We start from the raw sequence: 22,830 nt of genomic DNA on the forward strand, positions 1-22,830 counted from the left end.
TCAGGACTGCATACGACCGAGGCACACAGGGCCAACACCCGGCATCATGGTGTGGGGAGCGATCTCCTACACTGGCCGTACACCACTGGTGATCGTCGAGGGGACACTGAATAGTGCACGGTACATCCAAACCGTCATCGAACCCATCGTTCTACCATTCCTAGACCGGCAAGGGAACTTGATGTTCCAACAGGACAATGCACGTCCGCATGTATCCCGTGCCACCCAACGTGCTCTAGAAGGTGTAAGTCAACTACCCTGGCCAGCATGATCTCCGGATCTGTCCCCCATTGAGCATGTTTGGGACTGGATGAAGCGTCGTCTCACGCGGTCTGCACGTCCAGCACGAACGCTGGTCCAACTGAGGCGCCAGGTGGAAATGGCATGGCAAGCCGTTCCACAGGACTACATCCAGCATCTCTACGATCGTCTCCATGGGAGAATAGCAGCCTGCATTGCTGCGAAAGGTGGATATACACTGTACTAGTGGCGACATTGTGCATGCTCTGTTGCCTGTGTCTATGTGCCTGTGGTTCTGTCAGTGTGATCATGTGATTTATCTGACCCCAGGAATGTGTCAATAAAGTTTCCCACTCCTGGGACAATGAATTCACAGTGTTCTTATTTCAATTTCCAGGAGTGTATAATTTTGATGATAGATCCAAAAGATTCACAGCACAAATGCCGAAGGAAGAGAAATATGTTACCAAACGCATCTATTACGCTGATTACAAGTAAAAATATACGTAGGAGCTGATTATTTTGCACCCCTCTACCATCCTCCACGCCTACAAATCCTTAATCCGTCCCATCCTCTGTTATGGCAGTCCTGCCTGGATATCTGCCCCCCCCCCCAAATTCTATAAGTCCCTCCAAATCCTTGAGCGTCATGCACTCCGCCTCGCCTTCCGTATACGCCTCCCGTCCCCCACGCGGATCCTCTATGATCTCATTCCTTTCCCCCACCTGCTCCTATTCCTCGAACATATCCGCATCCTCTACACCTCCCGCCGTCTTGAACCCCCTCACCCCCTGGTTGCTCCTCTCCTCGCCCATCCCCGCCCCCTGCCACGTCTTCACCGTTGTGTCCCCCCTACGCTCCATCTCTACACCCTACATCTCCTTTCCCAAGGTGGCTTCCATCAGCTCCCCCTCCCGGATGATGCCCTCTCTCCCTCCATTTATCCTTCCTATCAACTCTGATCCTCAAACCCCCCCCCCTCCTTTCCTCCGTCCTTTCCCTGGGCTCCCTCTTCCTCCCCCCTTCCATCCTGTGTTTTCTCCCCGCCTATCATCTCCTTTCTCTCCCCCCCCCGAGTCCTTTTGTACTCCCCTCCTCTGCCTTCCCCAATCCCTGGCCCGCCTGCTCAGCACCCCCCGCCCCTCTTAACGATCCTCCTCTTCCATTGGCTCCTTTCCCCCCTCCCCCTTCACTTTTCCTCTCCTTCCCCACCCCTTTTTCCCGTCATCTGACCAGTTTCCCCCCACCTGCTGTCGGGTGTGGTATGTCGTATTTGTGCCAACTTTTAGCGCAGTGTTTAAGTGAGTGTTCGGTGTTGTGCGTCCTTCCACAGTGTTGCGAACAGAAATCATGCTGTCGCTGGGTGTGCTTTTTATATCTCTTCCGAACAGAACCCAGACTGTCGCCGTGTTTTTTTAATTGTCTGTCTATTGTTTTTCTGCTTCCTGTGTGTTTTATTAGCTTCATCGACCCTGTGTTTTATGTTTTATGCTCCAGAATTTTCTGCCATTTTTACCTTTAAGTCACCGATTTTATCGCCAACTGTTATTATTTTTTATTATCTTCATCTTTTTAAAACAAATTCTGTAGGCTGAAGAGCGGCGTAATAAGCTGCTGCCAGCCCGCCCCCTTTAGGGGGAATCGAAACCCAATAAAGGAAAAAAAACTGATTATTTTCATTGCTTACGTTCATTATAACTGTAATTACATAGATGATGCACCACTGCTATGAAACTTCCAGGCAGATTAAAACTGTGTGACGAACTGAGACTCGAACTCACGAGTTCGTGTCCCGCTCCGGCACACAGATTTAATTGGTCAGTAAATTTCATATCTGCAGACATTTCGCTGCGGAGTGAAAATTTCATTCTGGTATCACAGTTATGTTAGACATTTTTGATGCAAAGCAAAAAGGGTTTACCTGGGATAACTCTATCTGTCCTCTAACAAATTGCTTAGCAAACTTTGGCCGGCCGTTGCGGCCGAGCGGTTCTAGGCTCTTCAGTCCGTAACCGCGCGACCGCTACGGTCGCAGGTTCGAATCCTGCCTCGGGCTTGGATGTGTGTGATGTCCTTAGGTTAGTTTGGTTTAAGTAGTTCTACGTACTAGGGGACTGATGAACTCAGATGTTAAGTCCCATAGTGCTCAGAGCCATTTGAACCATTCTGAACTTAGCAAACTTTATCTAGTAGCGTCTCAGAGAGGCGGCAACGGCCTTGCCCCAATGGATACACCGGTCCCCGTCAGATCACCGAAGTTAAGCGCTGTCGGGCGTGGTTGGCACTTGGATGGGTGACCATCAGGATCCCCATGCGCAGTTGCCATTTTTCGGGGTGCACTCAGCCTCATGATGCCCGCCAATTGAGGAGCTACTCGACCGAATAGTAGCGGCTCCGATGTAAGAAAACCATCATAACGACCGGGAGAGCGGTGTGCTGACCACATGCCCCTCCCGAAACGTATTTTCTTAAGGACAACTATCCAAGGGGTTCCACCCAATAATATCCAAACAGCAGACTCTGTACACAATTTATTAAATTGCCAATACTAAACTCTTTTAAATAACAACAAATTCATGTTGTTGTTGTTGTGGTCTTCAGTCCTGAGACTGGTTTGATGCAGCTCTCCATGCTACTCTATCCTGTGCAAGCTTCTTCATCTCCCAGTACCTACTGCAACCTACATCCTTCTGAATCTGCTTAGTGTATTCATCTCTTGGTCTCCCTCTACGATTTTTACCCTCCACGCTGCCCTCCAAAGCTAAATTTGTGATCCCTCGATGCCTCAGAACATGTCCTACCAACCGATCCCTTCTTCTAGTCAAGTTGTGCCACAAGCTTCTCTTCTCCCCAATCCTATTCAATACCTCCTCATTAGTTACGTGATCTACCCACCTTATCTTCAGCATTCTTCTGTAGCACCACATTTCGAAAGCTTCTATTCTCTTCTCGTCCAAACTAGTTATCGTCCATGTCTCACTTCCATACATGGCTACACTCCATACAAATACTTTCAGAAACGACTTCCTGACACCTAAATCTATATTCGATGTTAACAAATTTCTCTTCTTGAGAAACGCTTTCCTTGCCATTGCCAGTCTACATTTTATATCCTCTCTACTTCGACCATCATCGGTTATTTTACTCCCTAAATAGCAAAACTCCTTTACTACTTTAAGTGTCTCATTTCCTAATCTAATTCCCTCAGCATCACCCAACTTAATTTGACTACATTCCATTATCCTCGTTTTGCTTTTGTTGATGTTCATCTTATATCCTCCTTTCAAGACACTGTCCATTCCGTTCAACTGCTCTTCCAAGTCCTTTGCTGTCTCTGACAGAATTACAATGTCATCGGCGAACCTCAAAGTTTTTACTTCTTCTCCATGAATTTTAATACCTACTCCGAATTTTTCTTTTGTTTCCTTTACTGCTTGCTCAATATACAGATTCAATAACATCGGGGAGAGGCTACAACCCTGTCTCACTCCTTTCCCAACCACTGCTTCCCTTTCATGCCCCTCGACTCTTATAACTGCCATCTGGTGTCTGTACAAACTGTAAATAGCCTTTCGCTCCCTGTATTTTACCCCTGTCACCTTCAGAATTTGAAAGAGAGTATTCCAGTCAACAATGTCAAAAGCTTTCTCTAAGTCTACAAATGCTAGAAATGTAGGTTTGCCTTTTCTTAATCTTTCTTCCAAGATAAGTCGTAAGGTCAGTATTGCCTCACGTGTTCCAACATTTCTACGGAATCCAAACTGATCTTCCCCAAGGTCGGCTTCTACCAGTTTTTCCATTCGTCTGTAAAGAATTCGCGTTAGTATTTTGCAGCTACGACTTATTAAACTGATTGTTCGGTAACTTTCACATCTGTCAACACCTGCTTTCTTTGGGATTGGAATTATTATATTCTTCTTAAAGTCTGAGGGTATTTCGCCTGTCTCATACATCGTGCTCACCAGATGGTAGAGTTTTGTCATGACTGGTTCTCCCGAGGCCATCAGTAGTTCTAATGGAATGTTGTCTACTCCCGGGGCCTTGTTTTGACTCAGGTCTTTCAGTGCTCTGTCAAACTCTTCACGCAGTATCGTATCTCCCATTTCATCTTCATCTACATCCTCTTCCATTTCCATAATATTGTGCTCAAGTACATCGCCCTTGTATAAACCCTCTATATACTCCTTCCACCTTTCTGCTTTCCCTTCTTTGCTTAGAACTGGGTTGCCATCTGAGCTCTTGATATTCATACAAGTGGTTCTCTTGTCTCCAAAGGTCTCTTTAATTTTCCTGTAGGCAGTATCTATCTTACCCCTAGTGAGACAAGCCTCTACATCCTTACATTTGTCCTCTAGCCATCCCTGCTTAGCCATTTTGCACTTCCTGTCGATTTCATTTTTGAGACGTTTGTATTCCTTTTTGCCTGCTTCATTTACTGCATTTTTATATTTTCTCCTTTCATCTATTAAATTCAATATTTCTTCTGTTACCCAAGGATTTCTAGTAGCCCGCGTCTTTTTACCTACTTGCTCGTCTGCTGCCTTCACCACTTCATCCCTCAGAGCTACCCATTCTTCTTCTATTGTATTTCTTTCCCCCATTCCTGTCAATTGTTCACTAATGCTCTCCCTGAAACTCTCTACAACCTCTGGTTCTTTCAGTTTATCCAGGTCCCATCTCCTTAAATTCCCACCTTTTTGCAGTTTCTTCAGTTTCAATCTGCAGTTCATAACCAATAGATTGTGGTCAGAATCTACATCTGCCCCAGGAAATGTCTTACAATTTAAAACCTGGTTCCTAAATCTCTGTCTTACCATTATATAATCTATCTGAAACCTGTCAGTATCTCCAGGCTTCTTCCATGTATACAGCCTCCTTTCATGATTCTTGAACCAAGTGTTAGCTATGATTAAGTTATGCTCTGTGCAAAATTCTACAAGGCGGCTTCCTCTTTCATTCCTTCCCCCCCAATCCATATTCACCTACTATGTTTCCTTCTCTCCCTTTTCCTACTGACGAATTCCAGTCACCCATGACTATTAAATTTTCGTCTCCCTTCACTACCTGAATAATTTCTTTTATCTCGTCATACATTTCATCTATTTCTTCATCATCTGCAGAGCTAGTTGGCATATAAACTTGTACTACTGTAGTAGGCATGGGCTTTGTGTCTATCTTGGCCACAATAATGCATTCACTATGCTGTTTGTAGTAGCTTACCCGTACTCCTATTTTTTTATTCATTATTAAACCTACTCCTGCATTACCCCTATTTGATTTTGTATTTATAACCCTGTAATCACCTGACCAAAAGTCTTGTTCCTCCTGCCACCGAACTTCACTAATTCCCACTATATCTAACTTTAACCTATCCATTTCCCTTTTTAAATTTTCTAACCTACCTGCCCGATTAAGTGATCTGACATTCCACGCTCCGATCCGTAGAACGCCAGTTTTCTTTCTCCTGATAACGACGTCCTCTTGAGTAGTCCCCGCCCGGAGATCCGAATGGGGGACTATTTTACCTCCGGAATATTTTACCCAAGAGGACGCCATCTTCATTTAATCATACGGTAGAGCTGCATGTCCTCGGGAAAAATTACGGCTGTAGTTTCCCCTTGCTTTCAGCCGTTCGCAGCACCAGCACAGCAAGGCCGTTTTGGTTAATGTTCAAGGCCAGATCAGTCAATCATCCAGACTGTTGCCCCTGCAACTACTGAAAAGGCTGCTGCCCCTCTTCAGGAACCACATGTTTGTCTGGCCTCTCAACAGATACCCCTCCGTTGTGGTTGCACCTACGGTACGGCCATCTGTATCGCTGAGGCACGCAAGCCTCCCCACCAACGGCAAGGTCCATGGTACATGGGGGGGAACAAATTCATATAACTTACAAAACTTAACAAATGGTTAAAGAGTGAGCTTTAAAAACAATAACGGCGGCTTGCCACCATACAGTCAAGACCCTTTTACAATAGTGCTACTAGAGTTTATCCAAAAGACAAAATCCAATAATAAGTTAACTTGGCATTACAATTTAAAATGATTTATATAAAAAAAACTTTGTGAAAGATAATGGCGCTTGGCGCCATAAAATGAAGGAAGCACAACACACAACCAATAAATACAATAACAAAATAATAATTTGATACAACCAAAGGGCGAGGGCAACCCCCAACGCAATCACAGACGAGCGAGCTCTCAACACATCGGAGCCTTCCCACTAGAAACGGTCCCCGAAATAAACCGCTGAGAGCTCCCCGACATGCCTCCCACAACTGCCCATCACTTACGCACCTTGGTTATGCTCTGTAACACGACAGATAATGTCAACACAAGATAAAATTGAGAAATACAGTATAACATCCCGACGGCACATGATAACCACAGAGCCGTTAACTCGGCCGCTCTTAATAAGTGCCGGAAGCCAACACACACAAATCTCAAACAATTCTCGCTTCCTAAAACGAAATAATAAAAGCCAACCGCACATGCATAGTCAAACCACAGTCTTAGAAGTGCCTTAATGACACCAAACGCGACTATTCCACCAAGTTAATAGGCCGGCCGAAGTGGCCGTGAGGTTCTAGGCGCTACAGTCTGGAGCCGAGCGACCGCTACGCTCGCAGGTTCGAATCCTGCCTCGGGCATGGATTTGTGTGGTGTCCTTAGGTTAGTCATGTTTAATTAGTTCTAAGTTCTAGGCGACTGATGTCCTCAGAAGTTAAGTCGCTTAGTGCTCAGAGCCATTTGAACCGCCAAGTTAATAATAACACAGTAAAAAAATACAGAACATACCACTAAATGCTGTTACACAATCAAATTGATTAGATCGTCTTATTCAGGTCCCAGAAGACCACATATACCAAGCAGCAGTAATCCACTATGTATAAACTGTACAAAACCGCCCTTCTTAGGCAGACTTTACCTAACACATCGACTGCCAAATGTACCATACATGAACGCAACTCCGGGCAGGACTCCAGTTGAGCAAATAAATTAGTACCAACAAACATCGTAACGAGACACACACACAGCAAAAAAGTTCCAACAACATCGTCCCACATCAGAAAATTTCAGAAACCGCTGCTGGAGCTTCCAGGGGAAAATCTGAAGAGCCAACCGAGCCCACACCCTAAGCTGGCAGACGACTCCAAAATTCAACAACTAGTTGTTTCCGGGCTAGAGTATCACAGGACCACACCGGACCTCCACATCAGACAGGCAGAAAAGCCGGCCGAAGTGGCCGTGCGGTTCTAGGCGCTGCAGTCTGGAACCGCGAGACCGCTACGGTCGCAGGTTAGAATCCTGCCTCGGGCATGGATGTGTGTGATGTCCTTAGGTTAATTAGGTTTAATTAGTTCTAAGTTCTAGGGGACTAATGACCTCAGAAGTTGAGTCCCATAGTGCTCAGAGCCATTTGAACAGGCAGGAAGAACAAGTACGCCGACTCCAATTAGTCACCACCGCACGGCCAGCACAGCGGCGAGTCGCCTCCGCCCCAGACCACTCTGCTCATATTTCGAGGCACAACAACCTTAGCGCTAGTCACTAGCAGGTCAGGCAGAGCGAAGTTCACGTTCCGAGCAGTCCCCGGAAAACCAACAACCCTCTCGCTTTCCGCCGGCCACCGCAAACACATGCAACCCGCACCAGCACAGCGAACTATAATCGATTACAGTGCGCGTTCTGAACAAGATCACAGGTTAGCGGGGCGCGCCATATCACCTCCTATCCGCATTCTCAGCTGAGGATGACATGGTGGTCGGATGGTCGCGATGTGCCACTTGTGGCCTGATGACGGACTGCTATGTGAGAGGTCGTGATCAAACACGAGAGCGAAACCTGCAGGCTTTGTTAGGATCTGAGTTTATGTTCAAGCATGCGTTTCTCGAGGTGTTTCCACACTTTAATCCAACCCCTGTATTTCCAGAAGGACGAGAAGAGTCTTTGGCGGTGTATATGCTCCCGATGATTAACAGAAATTATGAGGTTACGATGTCAGCCTGTTGCGCTAATCTAACGTCAGTGGGACCGCACTCTATAATCGCTCAGTGCTGACGTCACGTCGGAGCAGCTGGCCACAGTGGTTACTGCGGTGACGCAGTCGGCGCCGGCGAACCTGAAACTCCCCTTTCTGCTCCCGCGTGCGAGGGGTGGGCCGGGCGACCGTTCGTGCGTGCCTCGTTTCTGGTCCAGCGAGCAGGGGGAGCCCACGTCGGGTCCCCCAGCCAGGAATGCCGACCTCGCATCCGCCATTCCGCCCCAAGGGCATTCACGTCCTCTGGCCGAAACGGCTGTCGAACAAAAGGCGGCCAACATTCGCTCGTCACGAGACGCGATTACGGGCTCTGTCTGGACCGTCTGCAGACACGATTCTTCACGGCCTTACATCGCTCATTCGATTCACGAATATCTTGCTCTGCTGCTGAAGTGTGTAACAGGATCACTCTTGTTTGTATACTGTTACAGTAGAAATACTGAACTGGGAATGCCAAATCATCTTGGGAATGGTAAGCTAAAAAAGATGGGGCCCCTCCACGCCCGCACCAACGTGGTGACCAAACCAAAAGTTCTACTGTCACCTCCGTAAACATCTTAGTTATCTAGTAAGTGGATCACAGGGTGCTGGGCTGTGATGTTGACCGTGCGTCTGGGTAAGACTACGCATTAACACGGTCCATCAGGTGATAGATAGTGGACGAAACGCGAGTGAGGGTAGCGATTTGAAGAGCAGAGGGAAAAAAGTGCCATGACTCGTGCCGTGGGAAAAAAAACCTCTGCGACAGTGGGATGGGTAGTAAGAGCAGTAGTGGCTTACTAGCTGCGATAGCTCATGCAAGGTTGGATTTGTTAGTATAAGTATCATGCATCATTACCGTGACAAGCGATGGTGATGTGTCCCAGTTGCTGCAGCTGCTACATTCCTGGAACAATCAAGATCGTTATACAGTAGTGGGAGATCGGCCGTAGATCATCTCACTGTGTGGGGGATGTGTGGAGCTTGTTTGCATGCAGTGTACGGTACGGCTTCCCTGTGTGGTGCCAGTTATTCGGCAGTGTATTTCAGCTGGATATCCAGTAATGGCGTCTGATTAACAGGGGCTCGCCTGTGCCGTTATGTTTGCGTATGCTTGGCCATAGATGTTATGTCCTCACAAGTATGTCTCTTGGTCTTTTATGTTTCCATCTATGGTTGTGGTCGTAGTTCCCCAGATTCAGAATAAACGGGTTCTGCGAATGTCTGGAGTTTCTGTATAGTCTTGTGGTGAGTTTGTGGATTACCTCCGTGAGAGTCTCAAGTCGGTATTCCCGGTGAATGTCCGCGATGCGTGTGTATCGTGGAGCATTGCTTATGATTTTGAGTACTTTGTTTTGTATGAGCTGCAGACGGCGCAGGCGTGTGGGCGCAGCGTATCTCCAGACAGGAGCTGCGTACGTCATCAGGGGTCGGATAAGTGTCATGTACATGGACCTCGACACCCTTCTGTTCAGTGTGCTACGCCTGTTGAGCATAGGATAGAGCTGTTAGAGCCTCGCGCTAGCTCGGTTGGTCATGTGTTGTATGTGGTCCCCCCCAGAGTAATTTCCGGTCCAGCCAGACACCGAGGTATTTGACTTTCTCGCGGAAACGTATTGGACGTGCATTTAGAGTTTTTGTTGTGCAGTAGCGGTGTTTGCACAGTTGCTTCGGTTTTCTAGTGAACAGAACGGCTTCGCACTTGTCGACGTTTACTCTAACACGCCATTTCTCCAACCAAGGCTCGGCCACTCTGAGTGCAGTCTGTAGGCGTGACGTAATGTTTGATGGTTTCCAATCTTGTGCAAGGAGGCTGTGTCATCCGCGTAGATTGCCATCATTGTGTTGTGTGTGGTTGGGAGGTCGTTTGTGTAGAGGTTAAACAGTAGGGGCCCTAGGATGCTTCCCTGGGGTACTCCCGCGTGTATACCGTGTCGTGTTGATTGTTTTCCCTGCACGTCAGTGTTGAAACTCCTGTCTGTGAGGTACGAGTGCATTAGACGCAGCAGCCCGTCGGGGAATCCCGCGTCGCTGAGTTTGCGGATGAAGCCGTTGTGCCATAGACGGTCGAAAGCCTTTTCGATATCCAGGAACACCGCCCCTGTAGCTTTGTTTATGTTGAAGCCATATGTTATATGTTCAACGACCCGTAGGAGTTGTTGTGTTGTGGAGTGGTGGTTCCTGAAGCCGAATCGCTCCGGTCTCAGGATGTCATTTGTTATGCAGTGCCTAGTGATGCGTTTGAGAATCACCTTCTCAACAATCTTACTGAGCGAGCTCAGAAGGCTGATGGGTCGGTAATTTTGTGGGAGGCTGTGGTCTTTCCCCGGCTTCCTGAACATCAGGACCTTGGCCGTCTTCCAAAAGGCTGGGAAGTGTTGGTGTTTTAGTATGGCATTCGTTATGTGTGTTAGGTACTCAGTTGCTTTATCCGTGAACTCCTGGAGGAGCTGAAGTTCTCTGAGTGTAAAAGCGTTTAGTAGGAATATATCTGTGGTGTGGACTCAAGAACGCCCTGCAGAGGATTGTTCGAGGAACTAAGACTAGCGAGGTGACGCAGTGGTTAGCAGACCCGACTCGCATTCGGAAGGACGACGGTTCGAACCCGCGTCCGGCCATTCTGATTCAGCTTTTCCGTGATTTCCCTAAATCGCTCCAGGCAAATGGCGGGATGGTTCCTTTGAAAGGGAATGGCCGACTTCCTTCCCCACCCTTCTCTAATCCGATGGGACCGATGACCTCGCTGTTTGGTCCCTCCCCCCAAATCATCCAACCAACCTTAATGAAGTCTGTAATGAATAATACAGTGAGTCAGCTAAGCTGATTGAGCCGGGCGCGGCTCGTGTTCGTGCCGTTTATTGCTTGACATCTTGTCTTTGGGGTACTGCCATCCCGTTTCTTATTCAATTTACTGGCGTCACTAAGTTTCTGGATTGCCTGCCCGTGAGTGGCACCAGCAGCGCTTATAACTAAGAGCACTATCGTACTGTCTTTGTAGCGAGCGCTAGTATTTCCGGGTCGTCGTGTGTCGGGCGTTCAGTGAGGATGCAGCAGCAGTGAGGTCCGGCCAGCCATGAGTTGCCCGACCGATGCCGACACACATGACTTGAGTGGGGACGACCTTGGTAAGTCGTTAGGTCAATCGTCTCATCGGACGACGTGTATTTGGTCGCCGACCGCTTCTGGGTTCTCCGTGTGTGTCGACTTGTGATTCGTCCTTGTTGTTCCACAGTCACTGGTTTTACTATTGCTCGAGTTGTTTGTGGAAGTGTTTTCGTGGAACCGTGTGTGAGTTTTGAGTGAGCACCTATTTTAATGCTGTCTGTGTGCTGCAGCAGTCGGTCGATTGGGACAGAGCAGCAAGGAAGTCTCCACGACGTGTGTTCAGGCCAGGACCGCTGGCAGCGTGTACGCACGGTCGAATTGTGAGGCGCTACCTGCGAGAGCTACAAAGTTCGTTGCCCACCGAACCTGGACACTGAAGTTGAGTGATCAGTTAACCTGTTATGAAACCTCAACTGCTGTGACATCTCTTCGTTCATTGCCCGTTGTTGCTTCCTGGGCCAATCCGGCTAGCAGGTAGTGCTGCTGGTATCTTCGTCGTCGACTCATACTTTCCATTGTCGTACCGTTGGTCGGGCTGAAGGGAATTGATTACGTTGTTGGTCGGTCCTTCAGCTGTCCCTGGGTCAGGTTGCTATCCGATTATTTAACCTTATTCTTGGCTGCCTGTCTCACCCCACATTACGTTAGAGCTACCTCCTTAGACCGACCCTCGGAACACTTCTGAGCACCATTGTTCTGTTGATTTTAGATTGTGATTTTCATTTTAGTCTGATGTACTGTGTGAGGCCTTCAGCTGTCTATTAATTTAGTTTGTTTTAATTTTAAATAATGCCTTCAGCCAGCTTAAATTAAAAATTAGAAAGACTGATTTGTTTAATAACTAAAATTTTGAAAGTTAGTTCTATCTGAAATTCTTGTTATCCAGGCCCTAAGCCCTGAGCTGTTCAATGTCTTGTGTGTGGCCTTCAGCAGCGTATTTACGAGAAATATTTTTTTTAAGTAATGCCTTCAGCTGCTTGTATTCTTTAAAGTAATTTTTATAACTTGTGATCAGGCCTTCAGCCGTTCTTGTTTTAGGTGTGATATCGGCCCTTCAGTCCAGGACGTATTACAAGTTTTCTTAACTAGGCCTTCAGCCGTATTGTTTTAATTGGACCCTTTTAAGGCAATGTGTAATTAAGTGGTTCTTAGGAAAATAAAAGTTTGGGTGTTTGTGCAACTAACAGTAACTGATTACGCCTCCCCCCCCCCCCCCTCCACAACCATAACCTGATCCGCTCTATCCTGCGAAACCAGATTTCACTGATCTCCTCAAAAATTTCGTTATTCTGTTTTCACTAAAGCGAATTGTGAAAAAAGTTTCTTCTAAACGACATACAGTCTCTTTTCATAGCTACACTGAAGAGCCAAAGGAACTGGTACACCTGCGTAATACCGTGTAGAACCCCCGCGAACACGCAGAACTAGCATGGACTCGACTGATGTCCGAAGTAGTGCTGGAGGGAATTGAAACCACGAATCTTGCAGGGCTGTCCGTAAATCCTTAAGAGTACGAGGGGGCTGGAGATCTCTTCTGAACAGCACGTAGAAAGGCATCCCAGATACGCTCAATAATGTTCATGTCTGGGGAGTCTGGTGGCCGGCGAAAGTGTTTAAACTCGGAAGAATTTTCTTGAAGCCACTTTGTAGAAGTTCTGGACATATGAAGAGTCGCCTTCTCCTGCTGGAATTGGCCAAATTCGTCACACTGCACAATGGACATGAATGGATGCAGACAGGATGCCCACTTCACACGCCCCACGCCACACCATTACAGAGCAGCCACCAGCTTGAACAGTCCCCTGCTGACATGCAGAGTCCTTGGATTCATGAGATTGTCTCCATACCCGTACAAGTCCATCCGCTCAATACAATTTGAAACGAGACTCGTCCGACCAGGTAACGTGTTTCCAGTCATCAACAGTCCAATGTCGAATTGACAGGCCCAGTCGAGGCGTAAAGCTTTGTGTCGTGCGGTCAGCCTTCGGCTCCGAAAGCCCATATCGATGACGTTTTGTGGAATGGTTTGCGAGCTGACACTTGTTGATGGTCCAGCATTGAAATCTGCAGCAGTTTGCGGAAGGGTTGCACCTCTGTCATGCTGAAAGATTCTCTTCAGTCGTCGTTGTTCCCGTTCTTGCTGGATCTTTTTCCGGCCGGAGCGACGTCGGAGATTTGATGTTTTACAGGATTCCTGATATTCATTGTACACTCTGTAACGTCCCCTTAGAACAATTTATATAAGACTGTGCTTAAACTGACACACAATGTTTTCAGCGCAACGCAATCTGACTATCAAAGATCCCTGCAAAAGAATGGCCCTGACTAACATTAAACTATACCTTTCAGAAATCACTTACCTCACAAAAATCTTCATTACTCGAACTACTGCAATACAGCGAGCGCCACTACTGCCAGCTAAATAAAAGATTCAAACTACGGAAGGCACTAACTACTGATAGGGGTAGTTAGCAAATGAAAGATATTGATAGAGAACAAACAATGTATTTACCTTAATAGTCATAATATATATAGCAGTTCATGACAAATTACAAAACTCCGCCATCTCTCTCCCCACATCCACCACTGCTGGCGGCTCACCTCCAACTGCGCAATGCTACGCGCTGTTCACATCCAGCTGCCGCTGCCCAACACTACAATGGCTGACAACAATGCAAACTAGCCACAGGCTGCACACAGCACAGCCAGTGATTTTCATATAGAGCGCTACGTAACGTTGCCAATAAGAAAACATAAACAGCCTACTTACAACTCGTGAAATGCTCGTGCGGAAAAATCCCCATTACTTCGCTACCTCGGTGATGCTGTGTCCCATTGCTCATGCACGTACTATAACACCACGTTCAAACCATTGTATCAGCAGTAACCGATCTAGCAACTGCGCCAGACACTTGTCTCTTATAGGCGTTGCCGATCACAGCGCCATATTCTGCCTGTTTACATATCTCTGTGTTTGAAAACACACGCCTATACCTCTTTCTTTGGCGCTTCAGTGTATATTAATTACAGATACACCGGAATCAACTTCATTTTTTCAAACTGAGCTATACTAATTTCGGTTGTCATTCTAAAAGAGAATTCAAAATCAGATTAGTAGTTTCGGATCAAATACAGGTTTAGGACATGGGATTTATCTGTTTTGAAAGCGAAACCGACTGCTTCCTGATGCGGAAGTTTACGTTGTTAAATGAAACTGTCGCGTATCTGTACAGCAGGTGTTAAAGGGCAGTGCATGGGTGAAGCTGTCATTTGTACCCAGGTGAGTCATGTGAAAACATTTCCAACGTGATTATGGCAGCACGGCGGAAATTAACAGACTCTGAATGCAGAATGGTAATTATAATTAGACGTATGGGACATTAAATTTCGGTAATCTTTAAGGAGTTCAATATTCCGAGATCCACAGTGTCAAGACTGTGCCGAAAATACCAAATTTCAGGCATTATCTCTGACCACGGACGACGTAGTGGCTGACGGGCTGCACTTAACGACGGAGAGCAGCGGCGCTTTCACAGGGTTGTCAGTGCTAGCAGACCAGCAACATTGCAGTTGACCCTAAATAACGAAAAGTGTGAGGTCATCCACATGAGTGCTGAAAGGAACTCGTTAAATTTCGGTTACACGATAAATCAGTCTAACCTAAAAGGCGTAAATTCAACTAAATACCTGGGTATTACGATAACGAACAACTTAAATTGGAAGGAACACACAGAAAATGTTGTGGGGAAGGTTAACCAAAGACTGCGTTTTATTGGCAGGACACTTAGAAAATGTAACAGACCTACTAAGGAGACTGCCTATATCGCGTGTCCGTCCTCTTTTAAAATACTGCTGCGCGGTGTGGGATCCTTACCATATAGGATTGACGGAGTACATCAAAAAAAGTGCAAAGAGGGGCAGCACGTTTTGTACTGTCGCATAAATGGGAGAGAATGTCACTGAAACGATACAAGATTTGGAATGGACATCATTAAAAGAAAGGCGTTTTTCGCTGCGGAGGAGTCTTCTCACTAAATTCCAATCACCAACTTTCTCCTTCGGATGCGATAATATTTTATTGACGACGACCTACATAGAGAGAAACGATCACCACGATAAAATAAGGGAAATCAGAGCTCGTATGGAAAGATATAGGTGTTAGTTCTTTCCGCGTGCTATACGAGATTGGACTAATAGAGAGTTCTGAAGATGGTTCGATGAACCCTCTGCCAGGCGCTTAAATGTGATTTGCAGAGTATCCATGTAAATCTAGACTTCTACCGAGCAACCAGTGCGTGGGCTTTGCTAACCACAAACGATTAGTGAGCGGGACACCCATCTTGCTGGTACTACTTACATCTACGTATTTAAAGTGGTTCTTCCTCTACGACAGCCGCTAGCATTTCCGTAAGAAACTGAGCATCTTTTACCCATTAACGTCTCTTCAAAGTATAAAGAACCAATAACCCCACACCAAACGTTCACACTCCACTGCAATGCATGTTCAACCTAGCTCAGTCAGTGCAGATTCACAGCGGCTCAATAATGCGTATTTCTTACATTCAGCTTTCCACAATTTTTAAACGTACTTGATGGTTGAGGTGATGCAAGATATGGATTAAACCCGTTTGCGCGCAAAATACGGGTAAGGCTGGGGTGAATTACTCCAGAGGGACTCGCATTCTCTCTGGAGCTCACATACGGATTATGAGCACATCTGCCTACTCACTTCACTCCATTTCCTGCTACAGTTAATATTGCCTTATATTTGACTGAGCGGAAATGCATGTCTTATTTCCATATAACTTCACTAGCCCCCGCCATTGCATTCCCCGTTTCAGACTTCCTAGCTTCCCTATCACATTCGGACTTTCAGCATTACACTGTCCGTCTCGTAGAATGTTACCTTTTCTCTTGTTATTAAATATTTTGCTCATGGTCACCTCCACCTTGGCAGCCCCCTCCCGGGCATCCGAAATGAGAACTCATCTGGTATCTTTTGCCAATGGAAATATTAGCATGACACTTTTTTAGTGCAACATGTCCTGTGGATAGAGACTGGGTTTCTTTAATGTAGTGGTTTCCATTGTCTTCTTCATCTTCATGGCGTTGATCATTCCTGATTTTTCCGCCGTTTAGGTGCAGTTTTCCACCCCTAGGACAGGAGAGTGTTTCGAATCTCTACCCGCTCCTCAGCCCTCTTTGACAAAGCCGTTGGCAGAACAAGGGTGACTCTTTATACCTGGAGCTTTCAGCCACCGTTGCTGTCAATTTTATCCATAATTATCCCGAGGGCATGCAGCTTTACTGTATGATTAAATGATGATGGCGTCCTCTTGGGTAAAATATTCCAGAGGTAAAATATTCCCCCATTCGGATCTCCGGGCGGGGACTATTCAAGAGGATGTCGTTATCAGGAGAAAGAAAACTGGCGTTCTACGGATCGGAGCGTGGAATGTCAGGTCACTTAATCGGGCAGGTAGGTTAGAAAATTTAAAAAGGGAAATGGATAGGTTAAAGTTAGATATAGTGGGAATTAGTGAAGTTCGGTGGCAGGAGGAACTAGACTTCTGGTCAGGTGACTACAGGGTTATAAACACAAAATCAAATAGGGGTAATGCAGGAGTAGGTTTAATAATGAATAGGAAAATAGGAATGCGGGTAAGCTACTACAAACAGCATAGTGAACGCATTATTGTGGCCAAGATAGATACGAAGCCAACCCCTACTACGGTAGAACAAGTTTATATGCCAACTAGCTCTGCAGATGACGAAGAAATTGAAGAAATGTATGATGAAATAAAAGAAATTATTCAGATAGTGAAGGGTGACGAAAATTTAATAGTCATGGGTGACTGGATTTCGGTAGTAGGAAAAGGGAGAGAAGGAAACGTAGTAAGTGAATATGGATTGGGGCTAAGAAATGAAAGAGAAAGCCGCCTGGTAGAATTTTGCGCAGAGCACAACTTAATCATAGCTAACACTTGGTTTAAGAATCATGAAAGAAGGTTGTATACATGGAAGAACCCTGGAGATACTAAAAGGTATCAGATAGATTATATAATGGTAAGACAGAGATTTAGGAACCAGGTTTTAAATTGTAAGACATTTCCAGGTGCAGATGTGGACTCTGACCACAATCTATTGGTTATGACCTGTAGATTAAAACTGAAGAAACTGCAAAAAGGTGGGGATTTAAATAGATGGGACTCGGATAAACTGAAAGAACCAGAGGTTGTACAGTGTTTCAGGGAGAGCATAAGGGAACAATTGACAGGAATGGGGGAAAGAAATACAGTAGAAGAAGAATGGGTAGCTTTGAGGGATGAAGTAATGAAGGCAGCAAAGGATCAAGTAGGTAAAAGGACGAGGGCTAGTAGGAATCCTTGAGTAACAGAAGAAATATTGAATTTAATTGATGAAAGGAGAAAATATAAAAATGCAGTAAATAAAGCAGGCAAAAAGGAATACAAACGTCTCAAAAATGAGATCGACAGGAAGTGCAAAATGGCTAAGCAGGGATGGCTAGAGGACAAATGTAAGGATGTAGAGGCTTATCTCACGAGGGGTTAAGATAGATACCGCCTACAGGAAAATTAAAGAGACCTTGGGAGATAAGAGAACCACTTGTATGAACATCAAGAGCTCAGATGGAAACCCATTTCTAAGCAAAGAAGGGAAAGCAGAAACGTGGAAGGAGTATATAGAGGGTCTATACAAGGGCGCTGTACTTGAGGACAATATTATGGAAATGGAAGAGGATCTAGATGAAGATGAAATGGGAGATACGATACTGCGTGAAGAGTTTGACAGAGCACTGAAAGACCTGAGTCGAAACAAGGCCCCCGGAGTAGACAACATTCCATTGGAACTACTAACGGCCTTGGGAGAGCCAGTCCTGACAAAACTCTACCATCTGGTGAGCAAGATGTATGAAACAGGCGCAATACCCTCAGACTTCAAGAAGAATATAATCATTCCTATCCCAAAGAAAGCAGGTGTTGACAGATGTGAAAATTACCGAACAATCAGTTTAATAAGCCACAGCTGCAAAATACTAACACGAATTCTTTACAGACGAATGGAAAAACTAGTAGAAGCCGACCTCGGGGAAGATCAGTTTGGATTCCGTAGAAATACTGGAACGCGTGAGGCAATACTGACCTTACGACTTATCTTAGATGAAAGAATAAGGAAAGGCAAACCTACGTTTATAGCATTTGTAGACTTAGAGAAAGCTTTTGACAATGTTGACTGGAATACTCTCTTTCAAATTCTGAAGGTGGCAGGCGTAAAATACAGGGAGCGAAAGGCTATTTACAATTTGTGCAGAAACAGGATGGCAGTTATAAGAGTCGAGGGACATGAAAGGGAAGCAGTGGTTGGGAAGGGAGTAAAACAGGGTTGTAGCCTCTGCCCGATGTTATTCAATCTGTATATTGAGCAAGCAGTAAAGGAAACAATAGAAAAATTCGGAGTAGGTATTAAAATCCATGGAGAAGAAATTAAAACTTTGAGCTTCGCCGATGACATTGTAATTCTGTCAGAGACAACAAAGGACTTGGAAGAGCATTTGAACGGAATGGATGGTGTCTTGAAAGGAGGATATAAGATGAACATCAACGAAAGCGAAACGAGGATAATGGAATGTAGTCGGATTAAGTCGGGTGATGCTGAGGGAATTAGATTAGGAAATGAGACACTTAAAGTAGTAAAGGAGTTTTGCTATTTGGGGAGCAAAATAACTGATGATGGTCGAAGTAGAGAGGATATAAAATGTAGACTGGCAATGGCAAGGAAAGCGTTTCTGAAGAAGAGAAATTTGTTAACATCGAGTATAGATTTAAGTGTCAGGAAGTCATTTCTGAAAGTATTTGTATGGAGTGTAGCCATGTATGGAAGTGAAACATGGACGGTAAATAGTTTGGACAAGAAGAGATTAGAAGCTTTCGAAATGTGGTGCTACAGAAGAATGCTGAAGATTAGATGGGTAGATCACATACCTAATGAGGAGGTATTGAATAGAAGTGGGGAGAAGAGAAGTTTGTGGCACAACTTGACTAGAAGAAGGGATCGGTTGGTAGGACATGTTCTGAGGCATCAAGGGATCCCCAATTTAGTATTGGAGGCCAGCGTGGAGGGTAAAAATCGTAGGGGGAGACCAAGAGATGAATACACTAAGCAGATTCAGAAGGATGTAGGTTGCAGTAGGTACTGGGAGATGAAGAAGCTTGCACAGGATAGAGTAGCATGGAGAGCTGCATCAAACCAGTCTCAGGACTGAAGAGCACAACAACAACAACATCTAATTAGTTACTGGGATCAACCCAGGGACCTAGATTCTGTGATTATTGATCACAGATGTTGCATCCAGACCACGGTAGTACCCTAAATTTCTGTAATTCATGAATTTTTATGGAATCTTGGTCGTATTTTCTTAAACTAAGCTGAAAATATTGGAAAAATGAAACATGTGAATATACCCGTTTTTAGTAAAACACTTCGAGGGGAGAGGGAGGCGAAGGTCATGAACCTCACGACTCTTCCGTTAGATCCACACTAGAAGTGAGACTTTGTGGAATGGCGTGACGTCTCCGAAGCCAAAGCGAAGGAACATCTGAGCGGCATTACTTCGACAAAAAGGAGAGGTTAAGGGCTACAAGAAGATAAATTCTAATTAAATCGGTTACTCCTTAAGATGATTGTGTGCTCGGCAGGAGTAAGCGGAGTGAAACAGTAACCTCAACACTTAATTAATACTTGGGCCTGTTATTTCATGCCCGTCGAAAGAGCACACAAAAACAGCCGTGGAGACAGCTTGGTGCAGCTGTCTGATTGAGAGATGTTATCAGGCGGCGGCGCGCGCCACGCCCCCAGTTTCCGCTCCGGAAGGCGCGACCGGCAAGTTACGTGGCGGTTTGCCGCTCTGGCGCCACACCTCGCCGCCGCGGGCCTGCGTATTAGGGGTGGGCAGGTAATGGCGTAACCACGACTTGCTGAGAAGTCGCTGTTTTTGTAATAACAGCCTGTGAGGAACTAGCTGTGATTTCAGCCACTACTAGGCTGCACGCCATCTGTTTCACGGCAATCGTATTACCATGGAGATTACATGGTAGTTCGACTACTATAATGTTACACTCCTGGAAATTGAAATAAGAACACCGTGAATTCATTGTCTCAGGAAGGGGAAACTTTATTGACACATTCCTGGGGTCAGATACATCACATGATCACACTGACAGAACCACAGGCACGTAGATACAGGCAACAGAGCATGCACAATGTCGGCACTAGTACAGTGTATATCCACCTTTCGCAGCAATGCAGGCTGCTATTCTCCCATGGAGACGATCGTAGAGATGCTGGATGTAGTCCTGTGGAACGGCTTGCCATGCCATTTCCACCTGGCGCCTCAGTTGGACCAGCGTTCGTGCTGGACGTGCAGACCGCGTGAGACGACGCTTCATCCAGTCCCAAACATGCTCAATGGGGGACAGATCCGGAGATCTTGCTGGCCAGGGTAGATGACTTACACCTTCTAGGGCACGTTGGGTGGCACGGGATACATGCGGACGTGCATTGTCCTGTTGGAACAGCAAGTTCCCTTGCCGGTCTAGAAATGGTAGAACGATGGGTTCGATGACGGTTTGGATGTACCGTGCACTATTCAGTGTCCCCTCGACGATCACCAGTGGTGTACGGCCAGTGTAGGAGATCGCTCCCCACACCATGATGCCGGGTGTTGGCCCTGTGTGCCTCGGTCGTATGCAGTCCTGATTGTGGCGCTCACCTGCACGGCGCCAAACACGCATACGACCATCATTGGCACCAAGGCAGAAGCGACTCTCATCGCTGAAGACGACACGTCTCCATTCGTCCCTCCATTCACGCCTGTCGCGACACCACTGGAAGCGGGCTGCACGATGTTGGGGCATGAGCGGAAGACGGCCTAACGGTGTGCGGGACCGTAGCCCAGCTTCATGGAGACGGTTGCGAATGGTCCTCGCCGATACCCCAGGAGCAACAGTGTCCCTAATTTGCTGGGAAGTGGCGGTGCGGTCCCCTACGGCACTGCGTAGGATCCTACGGTCTTGGCGTGCATCCGTGCGTCGCTGCGGTCCGGTCCCAGGTCGACGGGCACGTGCACCTTCCGCCGACCACTGGCGACAACATCGATGTACTGTGGAGACCTCACGCCCCACGTGTTGAGCAATTCGGCGGTACGTCCACCCGGCCTCCCGCATCCCCACTATACGCCCTCGCTCAAAGTCCGTCAACTGCACATACGGTTCACGTCCACGCTGTCGCGGCATGCTACCAGTGTTAAAGACTGCGATGGAGCTCCATATGCCACGGCAAACTGGCTGACACTGACGGCGGCGGTGCACAAATGCTGTGCAGCTAGCGCCATTCGACGGCCAACACCGCGGTTCCTGGTGTGTCCGCTGTGCCGTGCGTGTGATCATTGCTTGTACAGCCCTCTCGCAGTGTCCGGAGCAAGTATGGTGGGTCTGACACACCGGTGTCAATGTGTTCTTTTTTCCATTTCCAGGAGTGTATTTCGACTGTCCTGAAGAACTAGATAAGTGACATGTAACGACTAAAAACAAAAAGTATTTGATCAGGAGAACATCTGCAACCGAGGATCACAGTAATGAAATGAATATCTGTTTCAGTTGAACAAGCACTCCGTCTTCAGGCCACAAGTGGCCCACCGGGACCATCCGACCGCCGTGTCATCCTCAGTTGAGGATGCGGATAGGAGGGGCGTGTGGTCACCACACCGCTCTCCCGGCCGTTACGATAGTTTTCTATGACCGGAGCCGCTACCATTTGGTCGAGTAGCTCCTCAATTGGCATCACGAGGCTGAGTGCACCCCGAAAAATGGCAACAGCGCATGGCGGCTGGATGGTCACCCATCCAAGTGCCGGCCACGCCCGACAGCGCTTAACTTCGGTGATCTGACGGGAACCGGTGTAGCCACTGCGGCAAGGCCGTTGCCTAGTTGAACAAGACGAGAAGGAAATTAGCTTACAAGAAATATTGGGTTTACATTCGACTGTGCAAGATAAAGCCGTGATAAGAGGTTGTTTCTGTTGTTAAGGGCTTCAATCCGAAGACCGTGTAAAGTATGTATGTAGAACTGTAAACAAATCCTAGCCAAGGCTCGACATACGATACGCACCAAGAATAATGGAGATGTAACCCTTATGCGCAATTTCTGGTTAAGACACCTCACAAGGACAATTATAAATTTAAAAATTACAGTGTTTCCACCGGCCCAAGCCCTTCCTAACAGTTAAGAAAAGACCGAACTAGAAATTATCAGTTCAATTAAATTTAGAATTTAATTATAAGAATGCAATTTTTTAAAGACACTAACAAGATAAACAGCATTGTATGTCGTACATCAATGAGCTTGTTTAGTTAAATTGATTTTTCCCTCCCATTTTTGTCCATCATAAG

At 46.4% G+C, this 22,830-nt stretch overlaps 2 pseudogenes; one reads left to right on the forward strand and one right to left on the reverse strand.

Moving 5' to 3' along the window:
- Window positions 1-2,448: 2,448 nt before the first annotated feature.
- On the forward strand, window positions 2,449-2,566 carry LOC126100878 (5S ribosomal RNA; annotated as a pseudogene).
- Window positions 2,567-22,249: 19,683 nt separating this feature from the next.
- Window positions 22,250-22,366, reverse strand: LOC126097833 (5S ribosomal RNA; annotated as a pseudogene).
- Between the last annotated feature and the right edge of the window lie 464 nt (window positions 22,367-22,830).

The sequence above is a fragment of the Schistocerca cancellata genome, chromosome 1, assembly GCF_023864275.1.
Source record: "Schistocerca cancellata isolate TAMUIC-IGC-003103 chromosome 1, iqSchCanc2.1, whole genome shotgun sequence".
Classification (NCBI taxonomy): Eukaryota; Metazoa; Arthropoda; class Insecta; order Orthoptera; family Acrididae; genus Schistocerca; species Schistocerca cancellata.